The 22040-nt window shown below is 38.5% G+C and overlaps 1 long non-coding RNA gene across 2 annotated transcripts in view; it reads left to right on the forward strand.

The window, feature by feature from the left end:
* LOC132345243 (uncharacterized) overlaps window positions 1-12460 on the forward strand; it is a 131667-nt gene extending 119207 nt beyond the window's left edge. For both annotated transcript variants that reach the window (XR_009494463.1, XR_009494461.1), the window contains one exon: window positions 12224-12460. This is a non-coding gene — a long non-coding RNA (uncharacterized lncRNA). The remainder of the gene's footprint in view (window positions 1-12223) is intronic.
* Window positions 12461-22040: the final 9580 nt, after the last annotated feature.

Consider the following 22040-nt stretch of genomic DNA (forward strand, 5'->3'; position numbering starts at 1 on the left):
GAATCTGCCACAGGTATACATGTGTTCCCCATCCTGAACCCTCCTCCCTCCTCCCTCCCCATACCATCCCTCTGGGTCGTCTCAGTGCACTAGCCCCAAGCATCCAGTATCGTGCATCGAACCTGGACTGGCATCTCGTTTCATACATGATATTTTACATGTTTCAATGCCATTCTCCCAAATCTTCCCACCCTCTCCCTCTCCCATAGAGTCCATAAGACTGTTCTATACATCAGTGTCTCTTTTGCTGTCTCATACACAGGGTTATTGTTACCATATTTCTAAATTCCATATATATGCATTAGTAATCTGTATTGGTGTTTTTCCTTCTGGCTTACTTCACTCTGTATAATAGGCTCCAGTTTTATCCATCTCATTAGAACTGATTCAAATGTATTCTTTTTAATGGCTGAGTAATACTCCATTGTGTATACGTACCATAGCTTTCTTATCCATTCATCTGCTGATGGGCATCTAGGTTGCTTCCATGTCCTGGCTATTATAAACAGTGCTGCGATGAACATTGGGGTACACGTGTCTCTTTCCCTTCTGGTTTCCTCAGTGTGTATGCCCAGCAGTGGGATTGCTGGGTCATAAGGCAGTTCTATTTCCAGTTTTTTAAGGAATCTCCACACTGTTCTCCATAGTGGCTGTACTAGTTTCCATTCCCACCAACAGTGTAAGAGGGTTCCCTTTTCTCTACACCCTCTCCAGCATTTATTATTTGTAGACTTTTGGATCGAAACCATTCTGATTGGTGTGAAATGGTACCTCATAGTGGTTTTGATTTGCATTTCTCTGATAATGAGTGATGTTGAGCATCTTTTCATGTGTTTGTTAGCCATCTGTATGTCTTCTTTGGAGAAATGTCTATTTAGTTCTTTGGCCCATTTTTTGATTGGGTCATTTATTTTTCTGGAGTTGAGCTGTAGGAGTTGCTTGTATATTTTTGAGATTAGTTGTTTGTCCGTTGCTTCATTTGCTATTATTTTCTCCTATTCTGAAGGCTGCCTTTTCACCTTGCTAATAGTTTCCTTTGTTGTGCAGAAGCTTTTAAGTTTAATTAGGTCCCATTTGTTTATTTTTGCTTATTTCCAATATTCTTGGAGGTGGGTCATAGAGGATCCTGCTGTGATGTATGTCAGAGAGTGTTTTGCCTATGTTCTCCTCTAGGAGTTTTATAGTTTCTGGTCTTACGTTTAGATCTTTAATCCATTTTGAGCTTATTTTTGTGTATGGTGTTAGAAAGTGTTCTAGTTTCATTCTTTTACAAGTGGTTGACCAGATTTCCCAGCACCACTTGTTAAAGAGATTGTCTTTAATCCATTGTATATTCTTGCCTCCTTTGTCAAAGATAAGGTGTCCATATGTGCGTGGATTTATCTCTGGGCTTTCTAATCTATACTACACGCTTCATCCATCCATCCGTTCAGCCATCCAATGAGGAAGAATAAGAATTCCTGATCACAAGAAAAGACTGTAAGGAAGACAAATTACATATTTGGTGGTGCTGTGTTAGCAATTTGTTATTAGATATTAGGTTGGTGCAAAGGAAATTTCAGTGTTTGCATTGTTGAAATTTGCCATTTGATATTGGAATACATTCTTAAATGTGGTTATGTTATACATAATTTTAATGTACATTTATTGCTCTTATTTTGCTAATGACTTATTGCTTGCTATTTATTTTATATATTTTTTAGACTATGGAAATGGTGTTAGACAAAAAGCAAATTCTAGCAATTTTTTAATTCTCATTCAAAATGGGTCATAAAGCAGCATAGATAACTTGCAACATTAACAAGACTTTTGCTCCAGGTACTGGAGAAGGCAATGGCAACCCACTCCAGTACTCTTGCCTGGAGAATCCCATGGACGCAGGAGCCTGGTAGGGTGTCGTCCGTGGGGTTGCTAAGAGTCGGACACGACTGAGCTACTTCACTTTCACTTTTCATTTTAATGCATCGGAGAAGGAAATGGCAACCCACTCCAGTACTCTTGCCTGGAAAATCCATGGACGCAGGAGCCTGGTGGGCTGCAGTCTACGGGGTCGCACAGAGTCAGACACGACTGAAGCGACTTAGCAGCAGCACTCCTAAGGAACATAGAGTGCAGTGGTGGTTCAAGAAGTTTTTCAAAGGAGAGGAGAGACTTGATGATAAGGAGCATAGTGGCTGGCTATCAGAAGTTGACAATGACCAACTGAGAGCATCATCGAAGCATATCCTCTTAAAACTACATGAGAAGTTGTCGACAAACTCGAAGTGGACTATTCTATGGTCATTTGGCATTTGAAGCAAATTGGAAAAGTGAAAAAGCTCAATAAGTGGATGTCTCATGAGCTCACCAAAAAAACAAACAAAAAAAAACTATCATTTTTGAAGTGTTGTCTTCTCTTACTATATGCAACAAAAAACCATTTTTAATTGGATTGTGGCATGTAACATGTGACGAAAAGTGGATTTTATATGATAACTGGTGATGACTAGCTGAGTGGGTGGACCAAGAAGAAGCTCCAAAGCTCTTCCCAAAGCCAAGCTTCCACCAAAAAAAAGGTCATGGTCACTGTTGGTGGTCTGCTTCTGGTCTGATCCACTGCAGCTTTCTGAATCCAGGCAAAACTATTATATCTGAGAAGTATGCTCAGCAAATCAGTGAGATGCACTGAAAAGCGAAATGCCCTCAGTGAACTGGACTATGAAGTTTTGCCTCATCCTTCATATTCACCTGACCTCTCACCAACCAACTACCACTTCTTCAAGCATCTCAACAACAATTTAGCAGGGAGAATGCTTCCACAACCAGCAGGATGCAGAAAATGCTTTCCAAGAGTTCATTCGATCTTGAAGCACAGATTTGTATGCTACAGGAAGAAACAAACATTTCTCATTGGAAAAATTGTGTTGATTGTAATGGTTCCCATTTTGATTAATAGAGATATGGCTGAGCCTAGTTATAACTATTTAAAATTCAAGGTCTGAAACCTCAATTACTTTTACACCAACATGATGTTTTTGTGGTCACTTGTGCTAATTTGTCTAGAGCAGCTTCGGTTAAAACCAGTACAGTCTTCTTCTTAGCCTATATGTCCTAATCATTTGTCTGGGCATTAAGTGCACCATATTTTGGAGATGTTAATAACATACTTTAACTTTGGTAGGAAATTAAGCCCTCTGAAAAAGAATACACAGAAGAACTGTACAAAAAAGATCTTCATGACGTAGATAAACACAATGGTGTGATCACTCACCTAGAGCCAGACATCCTGGAATGTGAAGTCAAGCAGGCCTTAGAAAGCTAGTGGAGGTGATAGAATTCCAGTTGAGCTATTTCAAATCCTGAAAGATGATGCTGTGAAAGTGCTGCACTCAATATGTCAGCAAATTTGGAAAACTCAGCAGTGGTCACAGGACTGGAAAATGTCAGTTTTCATTCCAACCCCAAAGAAAGGCAATGCCAAAGAATGCTCAAACTACTGGACAATTGTACTCATCTCACACGCTAGTAAAGTAATGCTCAAAATTCTCCAGGCCAGGTTTCAGCAATATGTGAACTGTGAACTTCCAGACGTTCAAGCTGGTTTTACAAAAAGCAGAGGAACCAGAGATCAAATTGCCAACATCCGCTGGATTATTGAAAAGCAAGAGAGTTCCAGAAAACATCTATTTCTGCTTTAGTGACTATGCCAAAGCCTTTGTGTGGATCACAATAAACTGTGGAAAATTCTGAAAGAGATGGGAATACCAGACCACATGACCTGCCTCTTGAGAAACCTGTATGCAGGTCAGGAAGCAACAGTTAGAACTGGACATGGAACAACAGACTGGTTCCAAATAGGAAAAGGAGTACATCAAGGCTGTATATTGTCACTCTGCTTATTTAACTTCTATGCAGAGTACATCATGAGAAACTCTGGGCTGGAAGAAGCACAAGCTGGAATCCAGATTGCTGGGAGAAATATCAATAACCTCAGATATGCAGATGACATCACCCTTATGGCAGAAAGTGAAGAAGAACTAAAAAGCCTCTTGATGAAAATGAAAGAGGAGAGTGAAAAAGTTGGCTTAAAACTCAACATTCAGAAAACTAAAATCTTGGCATCTGGTCCCATCACTTCATGGAAAACAGATGGGAAAACAGTGGAAACAGTGTCAAATTTAATTTTGGGGTCTCCAAAGTCACTGCAGATGGTGATTGCAGCCATGAAATTAAAAGACGCTTACTCCTTGGAAGGAAAGTTATGACCAACCTAGATAGCATATTCAAAAGCAGAGACATTACTTTGCCAACAAAGGTCTGGCTAGTCAAGGTTATGGTTTTTCCTGTGGTCATGTATGGATGTGAGAGTTGGACTGTGAAGAAGGCTGAGCACTGAAGACTTGATGCTTTTGAACTGTGGTGTTGGACAAGACTCCTGAGAGTCCCTTGGACTGCAAGGAGATCCAGCCAGTCCATCCTAAAGGAGATCAGTCCTGGGTGTTCATTGGAAGGACTAATGCTGAGGCTGAAACTGCAATACTTTGACCACCTCATGGGAAGAGTTGACTCATTGGAAAAGACCCTGATGCTGGGAGGGATTGGGGGCAGGAGGAGAAGGGGACGACAGAAGATGAGATGGCTGGATGGCATCACCGACTTGATGAACATGAGTTTGGGTGAACTCTGGGAGTTGGTGATGGACAGGGAGGCCTGGCGTGCTGCAATTCATGGGGTCGCAAAGAGTCGGACACGACTGAGTGACTGAACTGAACTGAACTGAAAAAAGGAGCAAACACTGTGGGTTAAGATCAAGCACACTGTTAAGTAATATGTTAACATTGCTGAGAGTATAATTCTTACTCCTCCTTAGAATCTGCTGCTTTTGTGTTATACTTTCTATATAATATATGTTTTGGTAAGCAAAAGAGATATTCACTCTTTTTCTGTCTCTTAATTAGAAAAATTAAGACATACCATTAGACAGGTATGACAGTTTATGTATGTTTATGACAGTTTATGTATGTTTATTTTCCTGTTCTGGAAAGACTAAAATATGAATAATTTAGGTTTTAAGGAATGCCTTTTTCTTTTCCATTGGGATGCCTTTTTCTATGCTTTGTATGCTTCTCTTAACATCTTTGAAGAGCTGGAGAGCCAAGAGAAGTGGGCTGGTTGGGGGTGGGGGAAGAGACTCCCTTAGTCTAGGCTTTTAGGAGAGTACTGTATCATTGGCTTCACTGCAGCTAGGGGCTTCACGTTACAACAATAAATAGTGTGCACTTGCCTTGGATACCTCTCTGCTGAACTTGAACAGTAGAATAATATCTCAGCATGTGTAAGAAGAGGAAAAGAAAATTTTTATCCTAAATATGGTAAATGTAACAAACATTTTGACACTTAAATACAGCTGAATGTATAGAAAGCCAAATGTCTGGAAAAAACATAACTGTAGGATCTTTTCAACTTCAGTTGCTTTGGCACTGTAGAGTTTTTAAGATAAATCATGTATTTCTTATGGATCGATGATATATCTACAAATTAACCTGTACTATCTTAAAGTTCTTTTTTCTGAGTTTACTTTCTTTTCAGCGTATAATAAATGAGGTATGTTACTCAGACTGGGCTTCCTGGTGGCTCAGTGGAAAGAATCTGCCTGCAGTGCAGGAGACTCAGGTTCGAGCCCTGGATCAGGAAGATCCCCTGGAGAAAGAAATGGTAACCCACTCCAGTAATCTCGCCTGGGAAATCCCATGGACAGAGGTGTCTGGTGGGCAACAGGTCATGGGTTGCAAAAGAATCAGACAGGACTTAGAGACTAAACAACAGCAACTCAGAATCAGCTTTGGAGAAAATTGGAACATTAGTGATGTTCCTATGAGTTTTCACCTCCTTCTAATTTTCTGGTATCTTCATGGTATTCTGTGTGGTCCAACATCTCCCATTGAAGTTCTTCTAATATGGTAATGCATATGCAATTTGAGGCTGGAAGGTAGAGAAATTTATGTTGGTAGGAACTGGATAGTCCATTAATGAACCCAGCAGGTGCCCATTTTCTCCATGTATGACCACTATTAATTTTGAATATGAAAACAGAAATATACTGAATGTTGATTGAGCTCTTTGTTTTGCTTAAAAGAATGCAACATTTTTACTGTGAAAATCAACTATGTCTGATAAAATTTTACTGTTCTAAAGGAGTTCAATTTTCTTATTTATGTTAAAAATATTTTGTTCATCTGTGTGCAAATTATTTACTGAATATTTGTAATTTTCTCAATTTTTAAAATTTCCAATACTATACTTAATAATTACATTGTTTGTATATTTCAGAAAATAAAAGATATTAAAGTTCAGAATAGCAGAGGAAAATGCCAGTATAATTTTTCTGTTTACCAAAAGCAGTTTTCCTAAAATATCTTCCTCAAATATCTGACAAGTAGCACAAAGAAGAAAAAAAAAAACAACTTCCTGCTTAATTACTTGTCAGTCTCCGTATATTTATCTTGAACTGAAACTGATTTTTCTACAGAAATAATTCTGAGCTTATCAGTAACTGCCAATGGATTTTTTTTTTAATGTGATGAGAAAGCATTTCATTCAAATCGAAGCCTTATGTTCGCAATGGCTCATCACATAAGACAATCTTTGTGTGTAATCCTCTGTGATGGATAATGCAGTTCCTTGTACCTTCTGTGTGTGTGTGTGTGTGTGTTATCCAAAGCTAATAAAGGAAGAATGGGGTGGTTGCTGCTGGGAAGGAAAAATAGGAAGAAAAAAGCTGTATCAACAGGAGATTTCAAGAAAATAAAAAGAGCTTAGGCTTGATGACTAAAATCCAAAACCGGAACTTGGCAATTATGAGCTGGAAGGTATTCATGCATTTTATGAGTAACCCTATTTTTGGCTGAGACATAATTCAAAGGAATCACTCACTGCTTGAAAGAAAGCCTAGGTATATTGGCACAGTCACTGAAAAACAACATTTCTATAGTGCTTCCAGCAGCTCTTTATTACTGAAAGGAATAAAAGTGGAAAATCTCCTTCACTTGGGGCTTTAAAGATAGCCACCTACCAGCATTTTACTTTCTTAGTGTTAAAAAGATGAGATAATCATCCTTTTTTCCTGAAAGATTTGTTATAGAACAGCTTAGTAACTTACAATATATTCCTTATAGATTAACCATTTCTAATCTGTGCTTAAATTAATTTTCATAAAAAGGTTTTTCTGAAGGTCAGAATGAAGCTACCCTGACTCTGCAGTTCTCTAAAATTCGGCAGGAAGCTGTTTGAATGGAAACATCATGTGTGTGATTCCTGCTAAGCATCTCTCTGACATGCGGAATAATCAAGACCTTCTGGTGAAACCAGTTCCCTCATTGGTCTTGAGCATGATTGACGGCAATGTGAGGCTGCTTTGCTCATGGAATTTCAGAGATCTGTGGCATGTTTATATTGAAGGGTGAGGTCATTCTAATGCCACAAGAATCTGACACCCAGCACAGCCAGTATCTGCAACACAAAACTTGTATTGGGTAACTTTTTATTGAAGCAGCAGATGAAAGAATTTATGAAAAAATGAATGAGTTAAATAGTTCAGATGTGTTGCAGGACGATGTATCTTTAATTCTAATCAGGTGTCTTCAGAATGGGTGGGCTCTGTCATGAGAGTTACAATTCCATAAGAAAATCTAGAGCAAGTTCAGCAAATATTCAGTACAACAGCCATCATTCCTTGAGACGTAGTTAATCTGTCAGGGCACTCTTCTGAACCAAAGAGATTTTAGACTCTTATTTCTCAATAAGAGTTCACCAGGCAGTCATTTCCAACCAATCAGAGTTGGCATAAGAAAGTCAAATATCTATCTTTGTTCTAAACAAACTAGTAGAATCCTTAAAAAAAAAAAGAGCCTCACATTTTTCTGTCTTTTTTAAGTAGTACATTTTGCACAACCCATTCATTTACTCCTTATTTACTCGAATTGTCAAGAAATGCGCTGAAAGAAAGCCTAGGTATATTGGCACATATGAAATTTTAAAATGAAAATTTATATGAAAATTTTATGGAGAAACAATCATGTGGAATGCTAGATATAGGTACTGTTCTTTGCCCTAAATCTTTAACTGGATTAGTCACATAGGGATCACCTGAGTATCTTATAAAAATGTATATCATATTCAGTAGGTCTGGAGAAGGTAATTCATGTGTGCATGCTAAGTAGCTTCAGTCATGTCTCACTCTTTGCAACCCTATGGACTGTAGCCTGCCAAGCTCCTCAGTCTACGGGATTCTCCAGGCAAGAAGAGTAGAGTGGGTTGCATGCCTTCCTCCAGGGCATCTTCCTGACTCAGAGATGGGACCGGTGTCTTTTTATGTCTCCAGCATTGGCAGGTGGGGTCTTTACCACTAGAGCCACTTGGGAAGCCTGGAGAAGGTAATAAATATTTGCATATCTAATAAGATCATTGTCAGATATGCCAATCTTGCTGGTTGGCCCTCCAACCACATTTTGAATAGTGAGAGGAGATAGTTGATTTTCAACCTTGGCTTCACATTGAAGCTACTAGAGAGCTTTAAAAATATTGAGAGCTGGGTCCTTCCTCAGAGATTCTGACTTAATATGACCAGGATGTGACTTGCACATTTGGATACTCACATAATCCTTTAGGAAATTGTAATATGCAGTCAAAGTTGAGCTTTGCATTTTTGAACTTTTGATTCTTTTGAACTGTGGTATTGGAGAAGACTCTTGAGAATCCCTTGGACTGCAGGGAGATCAAACCAGTCAATCCTAAAGGAAATCAATCCTGAATATTCATTGGAAGGACTGATGCTGAAATTGAAGCTCCAATACTTTGGCCACCTGATGCAAAGAGCCGGGAAATGGGATGCTGGGAAAGATTGAAGGCAGGAAGAGAAGGGGATGGCAGAGGATGAGATGGTTGCATCACACCACTGACTGAGACTCATTGGACATTAGTTTGAACAAGGTCTGGGAGATGGTGAAGGACAGGAAAGCCTTGTATGCTGTGGTCTGTGGGATCACAAAGAGTCGGACATGACTGAATGACTGAACGACAATGTGTGGTCAAAACTGAGAGTCACCAGTTTAAGCTGACACAAGCCATGCTTCTGGTACTTCATCAACATGCAGTTGATGTCATGGAGCTCACTCAAAATACCCTTCTCACCCTCTAAGCCCTCACTCATTTTGATTCACCCTTTACTTAACTTTGCTCTTGTTTTTATGACCTTTATCTCAGTTTTTGCTCCTGGTCTCCCATTTGACTTCTCTTGTCATCAAAAGCTTCCTTCCCTTGACGTTTCTCAGGGTGAATTGGGTTGGCTTGTTCTTTTCATCTTATAGCCACTGGCTCTTTTGAATAGGAATTTCTTGCTTATATTTTGGTGCCATGAAAAATGTTATGTACTCAGGCTCATGAGCTGGAAGGAGGTCAGAGATTTTTCTGAACCTTGGGAGTTCAGAGGCTGTGACTTAAAAAATAAGAACCAAAGAATTCTCAGTATTCCCTCAATAATCATAAAATGATACAGCTGGAAAAAAATCTAAAAGATTATCTTGTTCAGTATCTTTGTGTCAGATATGTCGTCAGGTGACTCTCAGTGAGTAATACCTTTGTATGGTCCTCTCTCCTTGAAAGGGGTGCAGCCTGTGACTTGCCTCTATGCAATAGAAAGTGAGAAGGGTGATGAGATGTCAGATTCATGACTACATTTAATTATATGATGACGTCTTAGCCAACCAGAGAGAGAGAGAAACTGTTCAATTGTCCTGGAAGAAACCACTAACCACATTGTGACCTGTCTGTGGTAAACGTCACATGGTCCAAGAACCGTGGACAGTTTCTGAACAGCCTCCAATCAACAGCCAACACAAAGACAGGTCCCTTAGTCACACAACTGTAAGGAAATAAATTCTATTCACATCATGATGACCTTTTAAGCAGCCTCTTCTCTGGTCAAGCCCGCAGAAGTGAATGCAGCCCACCCGGCGCCATTACTGCAGCCTATTGAGATCCTGAACAGAGGAACTAGCTAAGCTATGATGAGATTTTTTACTTACACAAACTAGGAGATAAAAGTATATGTGTGTGCAATAATTTATTACACAGCAGTAGAATACTAATACAATAGTCATTTTACAGATAAGGAAACAGAGGTCTGGAGCTTATATGACTTATAAACAATACCCTGTAAATTAACAGCAGAGTTAACATAGAATTTGGGACTTATAACTCCTACTCTGGACTTTGTTTCTTCTTTTAATAAAGAATTTTTAGAGCAGCTTGAGGTTCACAAGGAGGAACCTCAAGCTGCTCTAAATCTAATATCCTTCAACCTATTGAGGAGAAGGATAAGATACAGAGATTCCCCATATGTCTCCTTCCCCACCCTGAGTCATGGCAACCCACTCCAGTGTTGTTGCCTGGAGAATCCCAGGGACGGGGGGTGCCTGGTGGGCTGCCATCTATGGGGTTGCACAGAGTCGGACACGACTGAAGCAACTTAGCAGCAGCCACCCTGCGTCTATAACTTCTGCCCTTATTAACATTCCTCTCCAGAGTAGTACATTTGTTACAATAGATGAACCTACCTTGACACATTGTTGTCACTCAAAGTCTATAGTTTGCATGAGAACTGACCCCTAGTGTTGTGTATTCTATTAATTTGGACACATTTATAATAGTGGTCTCTTCTTTTTGACTAAATTTGAAAGAATAGCTAAATAGAATACAAACAAAATACATAAGATAAATAATGAATTATCATAGAGAAAAACACTAGATTCTCTCTACTCATTATATCTTCTTTACGGTGCTTTTTTCTTGGATGTTTCATGAGACGTTAAATAATAATAATGTTTTTGAATTTGGTTATTTTTCAGTTATTAGTCATTGATAAGAAGATATTAGACTTTTGAAAAATCAGCAAAATGCAGAGGCAGGGGAAATATATCATTACTATTATATACAGTTGTCAAGGAAAACAAAGTGTATCTTTCTATAATCAAAAAACATTAAACCAAATATTAATTTTATTTCAAAACCAAAAGAAAACAAACAAAATACTTGGAATACATGAAATTTACCCTCTTCTAAAATAGATATTGAATAAATAGAATGAACTCTACCAACGATTCAGCAAACTTAAAATTAAGAACATTGTTTCAGTTTTTAAAATGTAATATATTTTTGCATAGTTGTCAGAAAAAATACCTATTAAAGTTTCTTTTCACAATACTTTGAATAAGCGACCACATTCTTTCCCCTTTGTCTGAAACTTTGATATAGAATTCAGTTCCTGGAATAAATATTGAGTCCGTACGAAGGGCCAGGTATGTTAATCACTGGAATTGCAAAGATAAATTAGGAAGAAATTCCCTCAAAGAGTTAACAGTCAAGTTCATATCCTCCTGCATGCTGGCATCATTAACAGTGAGAAAAATGACAGTCATCATAGGCATTTGGTTCATATGATTGTGAAGAGTGTAGGTTGATTGCCTGATTGGTGTTTAGTATAATGCTAGGTTCTCTGGAGTGCAAGAAAAAGCTGAAATACATTGTCCCTAAATCTTAAGCACCTCGTTAAGGGCTTTGAAATAGTGAAAAAAAAAAAAAAATAGAGTTGTGATTTTTAACCTAGTGGTAAAAGAATCACATTTCTTCTATTCTACTTTTAATTCTTTAATATCACAATATACTAGAAATGGATATTGGGCAATGGAATTTACCAAGCAGATTGCCACCCCTACATTTATTTGAGGGGCAGGGTATCATTCTTGGAAGATCACAGATTTTATTTAGATTTAGATAGAGTATCATTTGATCTCTGGTTATATAACTTTTGTGTAAGCTTCATCCAATCTCTTTGAGTATCAGATTCCTTATCTATTAAATGTGTGCTTTACAGAGTCATGAAAATCACCTGAGATCTTCTAAGCAGCTGGCATACTTTCACCTGTTGGATACTAAAGATAATATTTTTGGATGTGAAGTGTCTGGATGTGATAAGTATTTCTTATCACTTTTCTTCTTTAAACTGAAGCTTTAGCTGGTTACATGACTAACCAGATAAAGATTCTATTTATAAGCCTCCCTTGCAATTAGCTGTAGTCCTGTGATTCGACTCTGGACAATGAGATTTAAGCACAAGTTGTTGATGCAACTTCCAGATTATCTCTTACAAGGCTTTGTCTCCCTCTGCTCTTGATTTTCTCCCTCACAGGCTGAAATGTGGATCAGATCAGAAGCCATGTTCAATTTGGAACAAGCCCCTAGGGGTCACAGAGGAACAGAAATGGAAGGCAGTCTGGATCTCTGATGCCATCAATCCGTCATACCAGCAATGGAAAACCTTCTCAGGTTATTTTGGAGAGAAATAAATAAATTATTCTTGGTCAGAAAAAAAAAAGATGGAAAGTGAGTATGGAATTTGTATGTTTACAAAGAAGCAGAATTTAGTTCCAACCAACTAGTATCCCACCTTCTATAATGTAGATTACCTTCTAGAAAAAGTACTCAGATCTCAATAGTAGCACTAGTTTTAAACCTATATTTAAAACCTTTTAGATGACATTCTAAAAGAAGAGAAACATACTCCATTTCACTAATACAGAATCCTATACATCAAAACAAAGCATGACGTTCATGGAAAATCTGAAAAAAGCAAATCTGGAATGACTATCAACTGTATCTTCAGCAGTAATACAAATCTTTGATATCCCAAATAAAGATTGGTTCAAATACAAATTAGTATGAAATGGGAAAATTTTAATGCAGAATTATTTGAGTTTTGTTACTGAAGAGTGATATCAGAGAGGGAGGAGGAGGCATATAACTTAAAAGAGAATTTGTTTTATTAATAAGACTTTCTGGAAAATAAGACTTTCTGGGCTTCCCAGATAGCTAAGATGGTAAACCATCTGCTTTCAATTTGGAAAACCTGGGTTCAATCCCCTGGGTCGGGAAGATCCCCTGGAGAAGGAAATGGCAACCCACTCCAGTATTCTTGCCTGGAAAATTGCATGGATGGAGGACCCTGGTAAGCTACAGTCCATGGGATTGCAAAGAGTCGGACACAACTGAGCAACTTCACTCGTTCACTTTCTGGAAAAGTTTTATTAAACTTTAGTTCATTTTCTTGTTTCTCAGTGTATAGGAAGGTAGCTAACTGAAAGAGAACAATTAGAAACATTTTTTTTTAATATGAAGGAAATGATAAATGAAAAAATATTAAAAATTTTAAAATGAAAGGTCAAGACCAAATATCTTTAGTCCTACTGGCAATAGCCTCAATTTTCAAAGCAGTAGCAGCTTATTGGTCAACATAACTAAACATCATGTAGCATTGCTGTTATAGAATGTATATAATGTAACCATATTCCCGTTGAAAGAGGGCACACAATATTAGTAATGTTAACAATGTCTCATACATTTTAGTAAGAGTACTCTTGCCTGGAAAATCCCATGGATGGAGAATCCTTCCTGGTAGGCTGCAGTCCATGGGGTTGCAAAGAGTCGGACACGACTGAGCAACTTCACTTCACTTTCTGTCATGAAAATTTGGAAATGTATTTTGGAAATATATTACAGTTCACCTAAGAACCATTGAATGGCTGTTCTAGTCTAGAAAAAAAGGAATAGTCATGAGTCTCGACCTGTAAATTGGATCCGACTTACCAAAGCGCAAACCTGGAGTCACTCAAGTATTGAGATGTTTTGACAAAGTAAGCCAAAATTAAGAATTCTCCAGTGGCTTTCAAAGTTTATACATAACACTATTAAATGAAAAGTAGCTTTCCTGTTGACTCCAGCCACAAAGCACATATTCATGACCAGATATTTAACAGCAGTGCTAACAATGCCAAAATAAAAGAAGGAGAGAGCAGGGAAAGGAAGGAAATAATCATTTATGTGAATTGGAAATACAAAATGTTCCAAGCAAAAATGAATTACATTATGAGAGCATTTTTTTCAATGTCAAAACGTTTTCTAATGGGCCAAAAAAAAAGATGGAAAATACTTTTTTACTTACAAATATAATTAGACTCACAAATATTCCACCCATTAGCATTGTCTTTCCCCACAATGCTCTGTCTGTTTTTTGGTAATTATTCTCTACTGCTCATTGTGTCCAGATGACTAGTTGTACAATGACATAAGCGTAAGCATGTAACAAATATAGTCATTGGTTTTCCCCTAATAGATTTGTATGGAAAACAAATTAAAAGCACCTCAGAAGCTAGGTTTTAATTTCAGGAAATGCTTATTTACTCACCATCCTAACCTCGGGCTTGACCAGTCCTTTTGCTTCTTGGACACAGGCATATCAACATGCACAATAGGATATGAAGGTATTTCCAGCATTATCACAAAGATCAGAATGTGGCCAGTACTGTCAAGTGTATTTTATTTAATAAAAAATGTGATGAAAAATTAATAGTACGTTCCATATGTCCACTACATAGAATTATTCACATTTTTCTGAGTAAGTCATGTTCTCATGCAATGATATACTCATTGATTGGTATCGTTCCTTTCCTGTACATGTCCTCTTTTCTTTTATTTGCCTGAGGAAATTTTAACAATTTTTGTGTTAAGTATTTCTTTTGTGCAACAAACCATGCTCACACAGTAATTTTTGCATGCCTCTTTTCTAGTGCTGGTTATAGTGTTATCCCACTTTTTTTTTTCACACATTTAGAGTGTAAATATCTCAAGGTCATGTCATTTGTGTTATTTAGCTGTATGTCCTCTATTTGTAGAATTTTGTCAGTATACTAATGATTAAGATGTTAAACCAATCTTGAATGTGATAAAAATAATTTATACAATGCTTTGTTGTTGTTGAGTCGCTAAGCTGTGGCCAACTCTTTGTGATCCCATGGACTGTAACATGCCAGGCTTCCCTGACCTTTGCTATCTCCTGGAGCTTGCTCAAACTCAGGTCCATTGAGTTGGTGATGCCATCCAGCCATCTCATCCTGTTGTTCCCTTCTCCTCTTGCCCTCATTCTTTCTCAGCATCAGGGTCTTTTCTAATCAGTCGGCTCTTCCCATCAGTTGACCGAAGTATTGGAGCTTCAGCTTCAGCATCATTTCTTCCAATGAGTATTCAGGATTGATTTCCTTTAGGATTGACTGGTTTGATCTTGCTGTCCAAGGGACTCTCAATAGTCTTCTCCAGCACCACCATTCAAAAGCATCAGTTCTTTGGCATCCAGCCTTCTTTTGGGTCCAACTCTCACATCTCTACATGACTACTGGAAAAAACCATGGTGGTTTCATTGCTAAGTTGTGTCGACTCTTGTGACTCCATAGACTGTAACCCACCAGACTCTTATGTCCATGAGATTTCCAAGGCAAAATTACTGGAGTGGGTTGCTATTTCCTTCTCTAGGGGATCTCCCCAACCCTGGGATTGAACTCTGCCTGCATTGCAGGCAGATTCTTTACCAACTGAGCCATCAAGGAAGCCTGGGAAAGCTACAGCTTTGACTATTTGGACCCTTGTTGGCAAAGTGATGCCTCTACTTTTCAATATGCTGTTGAGGTTTGTCATAGCTTTTCTTCCAAGGAGCAAGCATCTTTAAACTTCATGGCTGCAGTCACTATCTGCAGTGATTTTGGAGTTCAAGAAAATAAAATCTACCATTGTTTCCATTTTCCCCCTATCTATTTGCCATGAAGTGATGGGACCAGATGCCATGATCTTAATTTTTTGAATGTTGAGTTTTAAGCCAGCTTTTTCACTCTCCTCTTTCACCTTCATCAAGAGCCTCTTAGAATTTCAAAGTATTTTCTCATTTATTATCTTATTTAATCTTTTAGCACTCCAGTGAGATAACTCTGTCATAACCAGATGTGTGGTTAACTGAAGCAATGTAGTATTTAATCAATTTGGATAGTATAATAATTATTTCCAAATCTGACAACAGACCAAATTCACCAGGAGAAAATTCTGAGAAATTAAAAGCTAAACCAAATTAAATATTTCCATAGTGTAAAACGTAAGGGCTACAGAAGTATGTGAGATACTGTTTTTCAGTCACCAAGTTGTGTCCAGCTCTTTGTGACCCCATGGACTGCAGCACGCCAGGCTTCCCTGTTCCTCACTATCTCCCAGAGTTTGCTCAAGTTCATGTCCATTGCATCAACGATGCCATCCAAACATCTCATCCTCTGTCGCCTTCTTCTCCTTCTGCCTTCAGCCTTTCCCAGCACCAGGGTCTTTTCCAAAGAGTTGGCTGTTCGCATCGGATGGCCAAAGTATTAGAGATACATGCACCATGAGATATACACCACCACAAATAAGATCAGCCTATACATTCTATTTTGTACTTTCTTTATTTCCTCCTAATAATCATTTGGAGGTGTGATATTATCACACACAAATCCACCTCAGTCTTTTCAGTGGGTCTGGCATATGCCAGTATATGAAAGCATAGTTCATTTAACCAGGTCTCTATTAGTTTTTCTTGTTTCTCTGGGGATGAGTGTTGTGTTTGTTTTGCTCTTATATAGAAAACTCAATGGTCATTCTATTATTCATCTTTATCTTTACATATTTGTTTTCCCGTACTATTCTGAATGTATTTAGGGGTTGTATTAGAGTAGGTAGATTGTTGCTTCCAACGATATGTGCTTTTAAAATTTTGACGAAAGTGAAAATGTTAGTCACTCAGTCGTGTCTGACTCTTTGCGACCCTGTGGACTGCTGCCTGCCAGGCTCCTCTGTCCATGGAATTCTCCAGGCAAGAACACTGGAATGGATTGCCATTCCCCTTTCCAGGGGATCTTCCCTACCCAGGGATCGGACGTGGCTCTCCTGCATTGCAGGATGATTCTTTACTGCCTGAGCCACCAAAAAGCCCTAAAATTTTGATAAGATGTTGCAATTGTTTTTTAGAGTTTTTTGGATTAATTTGAGTTCCCACCAAGGAGAATTGAGAGTTCCTGATGTACTACACATATACTTACTGAAGTAATCTCCAACTGTAATAGTGGCCCATCTTGACTGTGAAAATCGGCATCTTGTTTCTGGTTATACTTGTGTTTCTTTAATTATGAATAAGGTTGAGCATCTCTTCATATATTTTTTGGCCATTTGTGTATGTGCACATGTGTGTGCCATCTGTTCATCTTCTTGACCCATTTTCTTTCATATTGTTAGCCTTTTCTGTATTTTTTGTATGATAGGCAAATTAGCCTTTTTTACATGTCTGGCAAACACTGTCTCCAGTTATGTTTGCAGTGTAATTTAAATACACAGAGCATAGGCACTTTTCCTCTTCACTCCAGCCTTGTTCGAATCTTCGGAAGTAAGAACTAGGAATCTAACATTTTGGAAACTTCTCCCAGGTAATTCTACGATAGCTGACCTAAGGATAGTATGTGAAAACTGCTGGATTATGTAGCAGGCATGGCAGAGTTAAGTTCAAAACTTATGTTGTTAGAGAAACTATTTTTGACAGTAGCATGCAGAAAGAATCATGGAAACCATGACTCTACCCAACTGGGAATCCTCTCCTCAAGAGTATTGATCTGCACATCATTTTTCCTGAAAAAAGTATCATGGCTATAAAAATTCCTTTTGGTATTATAGTATTGTAGAAATATAGAAACTTACCAAGAAATAGAGCTATAAATCTATTTCTGGGGAAGCTCAGCAAAGATATTTTGTAGAGCATTTGGAAGAAGCAAGTATTCTTTGTAATGACATGGGCCAAGTAAAGATGCAAAGGCTAGCAATTATAAGTAAATAAAAATAAGACCTGATTAGCAACAGTTGATGATAAAGGGGGCATAATTATTCTAGATGAGAGAGACTGATGAGAGCTATTCTAATTCTTTAATGTAAAATTAATTAGTAATATTATGTAGTTTTATGCTTGTCACATATAATAATAATCATAATTGACATTTAAGCATTTTGTTAAATACTTTTTGTGAACTTAGTATCTATAAAGTAGACCCTATCATCACCTTTTATTACAGAAAAAAATGAAAGTGTTTAAATGATTTATCTGAGGCTGTTCAGATGGTAGGTGACAGAAGTAGGCTTTGACTAGTACAGCTCAAGAGCCCATGTTCATAATTGCCAGGGGACACTTTTTAAACTTCACACTTAACTATTCATAAAGTAAGGTGGGTGGCATGAGGTTATCATCCCACAGAATCTAAGAATTATCTTATTTTTTCTCTTCTTATTTTAATCATTACATAAGAAAATTTCCTACAAACCTCCTAGGCTATTGAGAAAACAGAGAGGTAGTGTTTTTTTTCTCTGTTTTCTTACTTACTCCTTCCAGTAGAGGTAATTTATCCAAATTCATTTTTCTGTTAAAGATTATGGCTCACATGTGCATCCTCCTAAATCTATTTTTTTTTTTTTTTTTTGCTTTCTTGGTATTGTTTCCTCTCTCCTAGGCTATGTCAGGGCTTATCTTATTTTTATTTTCTGTAAAGGAAGTGAGACAATGGAGCTTCAGTCTAACAGACCCGAGCATATTTCAGCTCTCCTTGCTTCATATCTGCACCTTGGTCTAAAGATGATATTGTAAACTTACCCCTCTGCAATATTTCTGTGGTATTTCAATTGACCAGAATTTGTGGGAGGAATAATTAGTGCCTCTCATTTTAACACATGGTGCACAAGGTAGGTGTCTTTTAGAATAAAAATGAGGATTACTATTTGAGGAACAAATTATTCCATTGGAGGATGCATAGACTTCATTTGGTTGTAGTGGGGTTGATTCCCATTGGCTGGGAAGTTGGTTTTAACTGATGCATCCTGGTTTCCCTGGTAGCTCAGCTAATAAAGAATCTGCCTGCAGTGCAGAAGACTGTGGTTTGATCCCTGGGTTGGTAAGATCTCCTGGAGCAGGGCATGGCAACCCACTCCAGTATTCTTGCCTGGAGAATCCCATGGACAGAGGAGCCTGGTGGGCTACAGTCCATAGGGTCACAAAGAGTCAGACATGACTGAGCAACTAAGTACAGCACCCTGATTTTGAAGACCAGGCTACTAGGTGATAGGTATACAGCCGTGTCTGTCTGTGTCCCCAGACAGAAGTTTAACATTATGTTTAGCAAGAGGTCTCTTCAAAAGGGTCCAGAAAGCTTTGTCTAGGATCTTGTCTGGAGCAGTGAGAGATAGATAATTTCTCTCCTCAGATTAGGAATCTCTTTTAGGAAACAGTATAGAATAGCAGCTTCATTTCTCCAAGGATTTCCTAGGGCCAACCCTGGTCATAAAAACAAAAGAGAAATAATGAACAGACTTTGCTTTGATATCTAGACTTCTAGTTTTTCCATTATTCCTCCTGTATCCTGTTTATAAGTCAGGGCAAAGTTAACTATTTTCCTACAGCAGTTAAAATTTGGAATAACAGAAGAGTTGAGAGTCCCTTGGACTGCAAGGAGATCCAACCAGTCCATTCTGAAGGAGATCAGCCCTGGGATTTCTTTGGAAGGAATGATGCTAAAGCTGAAACTCCAGTACTTTGGCTACCTCATGCGAAGAGTTGACTCATTGGAAAAGACTCTGATGCTGGGAGGGATTGGGGGCAGGAGGAGAAGGGGACGACAGAGGATGAGATGGCTGGATGGCATCACTGACTCAATGGATGTGAGTCTGAGTGAACTCTAGGAGTTGGTGATAGACAGGGAGGCCTGGCATGCTGCAATTCATGGGGTCGCAAAGAGTCGGACATGGCTGAGCGACTGAACTGAACTGAGTAGTAAAGATTATGCAAGCTTAAGAGAACTAACCAGTGAAGAAGAGGTAAGTTTTGAGGGAAAATATAGCAAAGATCTCAATGGTCTCTGAAGGCATAGACTCATTGAGTACTAACATCAAAGTAGGATCAAGAAATGTGTAGACAGCTAATGTGAGAGGATTTGTTTAGGTAATTACCCCTCAGTGACTTTATAAGGGAAGCTTTATGATAATAGCCACTGTCTATGGTAAAATATACACACACTGTCTGATAATAACATGTGATCTTAATGAGAATGGTGGTAGAAGATACAGCAGCCATAGAATTTAAGACATTCAGCCTATAAACTCTTTTCTCCTGTTTTAATTATGGAGTGTCTGGCTTCTATATGGAGTTAAGGGTCAGTTCAAGTTGTAAGCCAGAAATGAAAAACTTAAAGGTGAGTATTGAAATGATGTTGTTTTGCTGTGCGGGGAGACAGCAAAACAAGAAGGGGGCCTCAAGTAAGCCGTGGAGACTGGGAGCACCACCATTGCAAGTGTCCACATTTTTCAAAGATAGGAGAGGGTCAGATTCCACTGTGTGACACACAGGCTAATGCAGAGATAGCTTTCTGCCCTGAATGTGGGAGGTGCGATGCCACAAAAATTTTCCCAAATGTGGTTTAACATTCCAGACTGTGGATTACAAACATGTGGCTGAAATAAGGTGTTTCTCTTTCTTTAATGCTTTCTTTCTCTATCTGCTGGCTTTGTCTTGCATCAGAAATCTGCATCTGGACTGTAAACTGGGTTCCGAAAGCTTGCTTTCGTTGTGAGCTAGCTCTGCTGGCTCCCCTAACCTAGACGACTGCTTACGCACTCTAAATGCTGTGAGGGATGCTGGTGGTGTCATGCATCCTCTTTACCACTTTGGAGTCTTCAAGAAAACTGGGACCTAGGAAAGAGCCAGAGTTCTCTTCTGTCAGCTCAGTTTGGAAGGTCCAAAGGATCTACTCTCTCGCCTGGGGGTGAGAGTGGAGAGACAGTCCACAACACAATATGAATTCTATTCCAATGTCCCAGCTGAAAATCTTTGGCTAATAATGTGTTGTTTTCTTCATTTGGCTCTTTATACATACATACATATATATATATATATATATATATATATATATATATATGTATATGTATAGGGCTTTCCTGATAGCTCAGTTGGTAAAGAATCATTACCTGAAGAAGGGAAAGGCTACCCACTCCAGTATTCTGGCCTGGAGAATTCCGCGGACAGTACATGCGGACTATCCGTGGGACTATCCATGGACTCTACATGGGTTGCAAAAACTCATACATGACTGAGCGACTTTCACTTTCACTTTCCATATATATATATGTACTAAATGAATGGAGCACAGGACAGAAAGGACTGGTGAATTATTCTCAATTAATGCTTTGACTGTCATGTGAAAGTCACCATCAAAGAACCCATCAAAAGCCAGATACAAAATGCCATGTGTTATATGATTCCATCTATATGAATTATCCAGAAAGAGCACATTTATAGAAACAGAAGAAAGATAAGTGGTTGTTTGAGGCTGAATGTGAAAATGAGGAGTGACTACAAATGGACACAATGTTTATTTTTGGAGTCTTGGAAATGTTCTAAAATTAGATGGTGGTAATGTCAGACACGACTGAGTGACTCACTTTCACTTTTCACTTTCATGCATTGGAGAAGGAAATGGCAACCCACTCCAGTGTTCTTGCCTGAAGAATCCCAGGGACGGGGGAGCCTGGTGGGCTGCAGTCCATGGGGTTGCTAAGAGTTGGACACGACTGAGCGACTTCACTTTCATTTTCACTTTCATGCATTGGAGAAGGAAATGGCAACCCACTCCAGTGTTCTTGCCTGGAGAATCCCAGGGACAGGGGAGCCTGGTGGGCTGCCGTCTATGGGGTCACACAGAGTCGGACACGACTGAAGCGACTTAGCAGAAGCAGCAGCAGCAGCAATGATTGCACAACTCTGTAACCTTACCACAAATCATTGAATAGAACATTTAGAGTGAGTGAATTATATGATATGTAAATAAATCTGCTTTAAAAATAATAAACAAATAAAAACTCAGAGCATATCAAGGAGTATTTGGATGAATATCTGAGCCAGGTGAAAATGAAAACTGCTGGTAAAGTACTGTTTTCCAGGATGGCCAGACAAAATAAGTAGCATTCTTCAGGTCAGGATTTTTCTTAAATGACATATTAATCCAGCATTCATTGTAAAATAATCTAAAATCAGAAGTATAGGTTTTACCTGTCTTTTGTGTCTCACAGCAAAGACAAAA

The sequence above is a fragment of the Bos taurus genome, chromosome 5 (genome assembly GCF_002263795.3).
Source record: "Bos taurus isolate L1 Dominette 01449 registration number 42190680 breed Hereford chromosome 5, ARS-UCD2.0, whole genome shotgun sequence".
NCBI lineage: Eukaryota > Metazoa > Chordata > Mammalia > Artiodactyla > Bovidae > Bos > Bos taurus.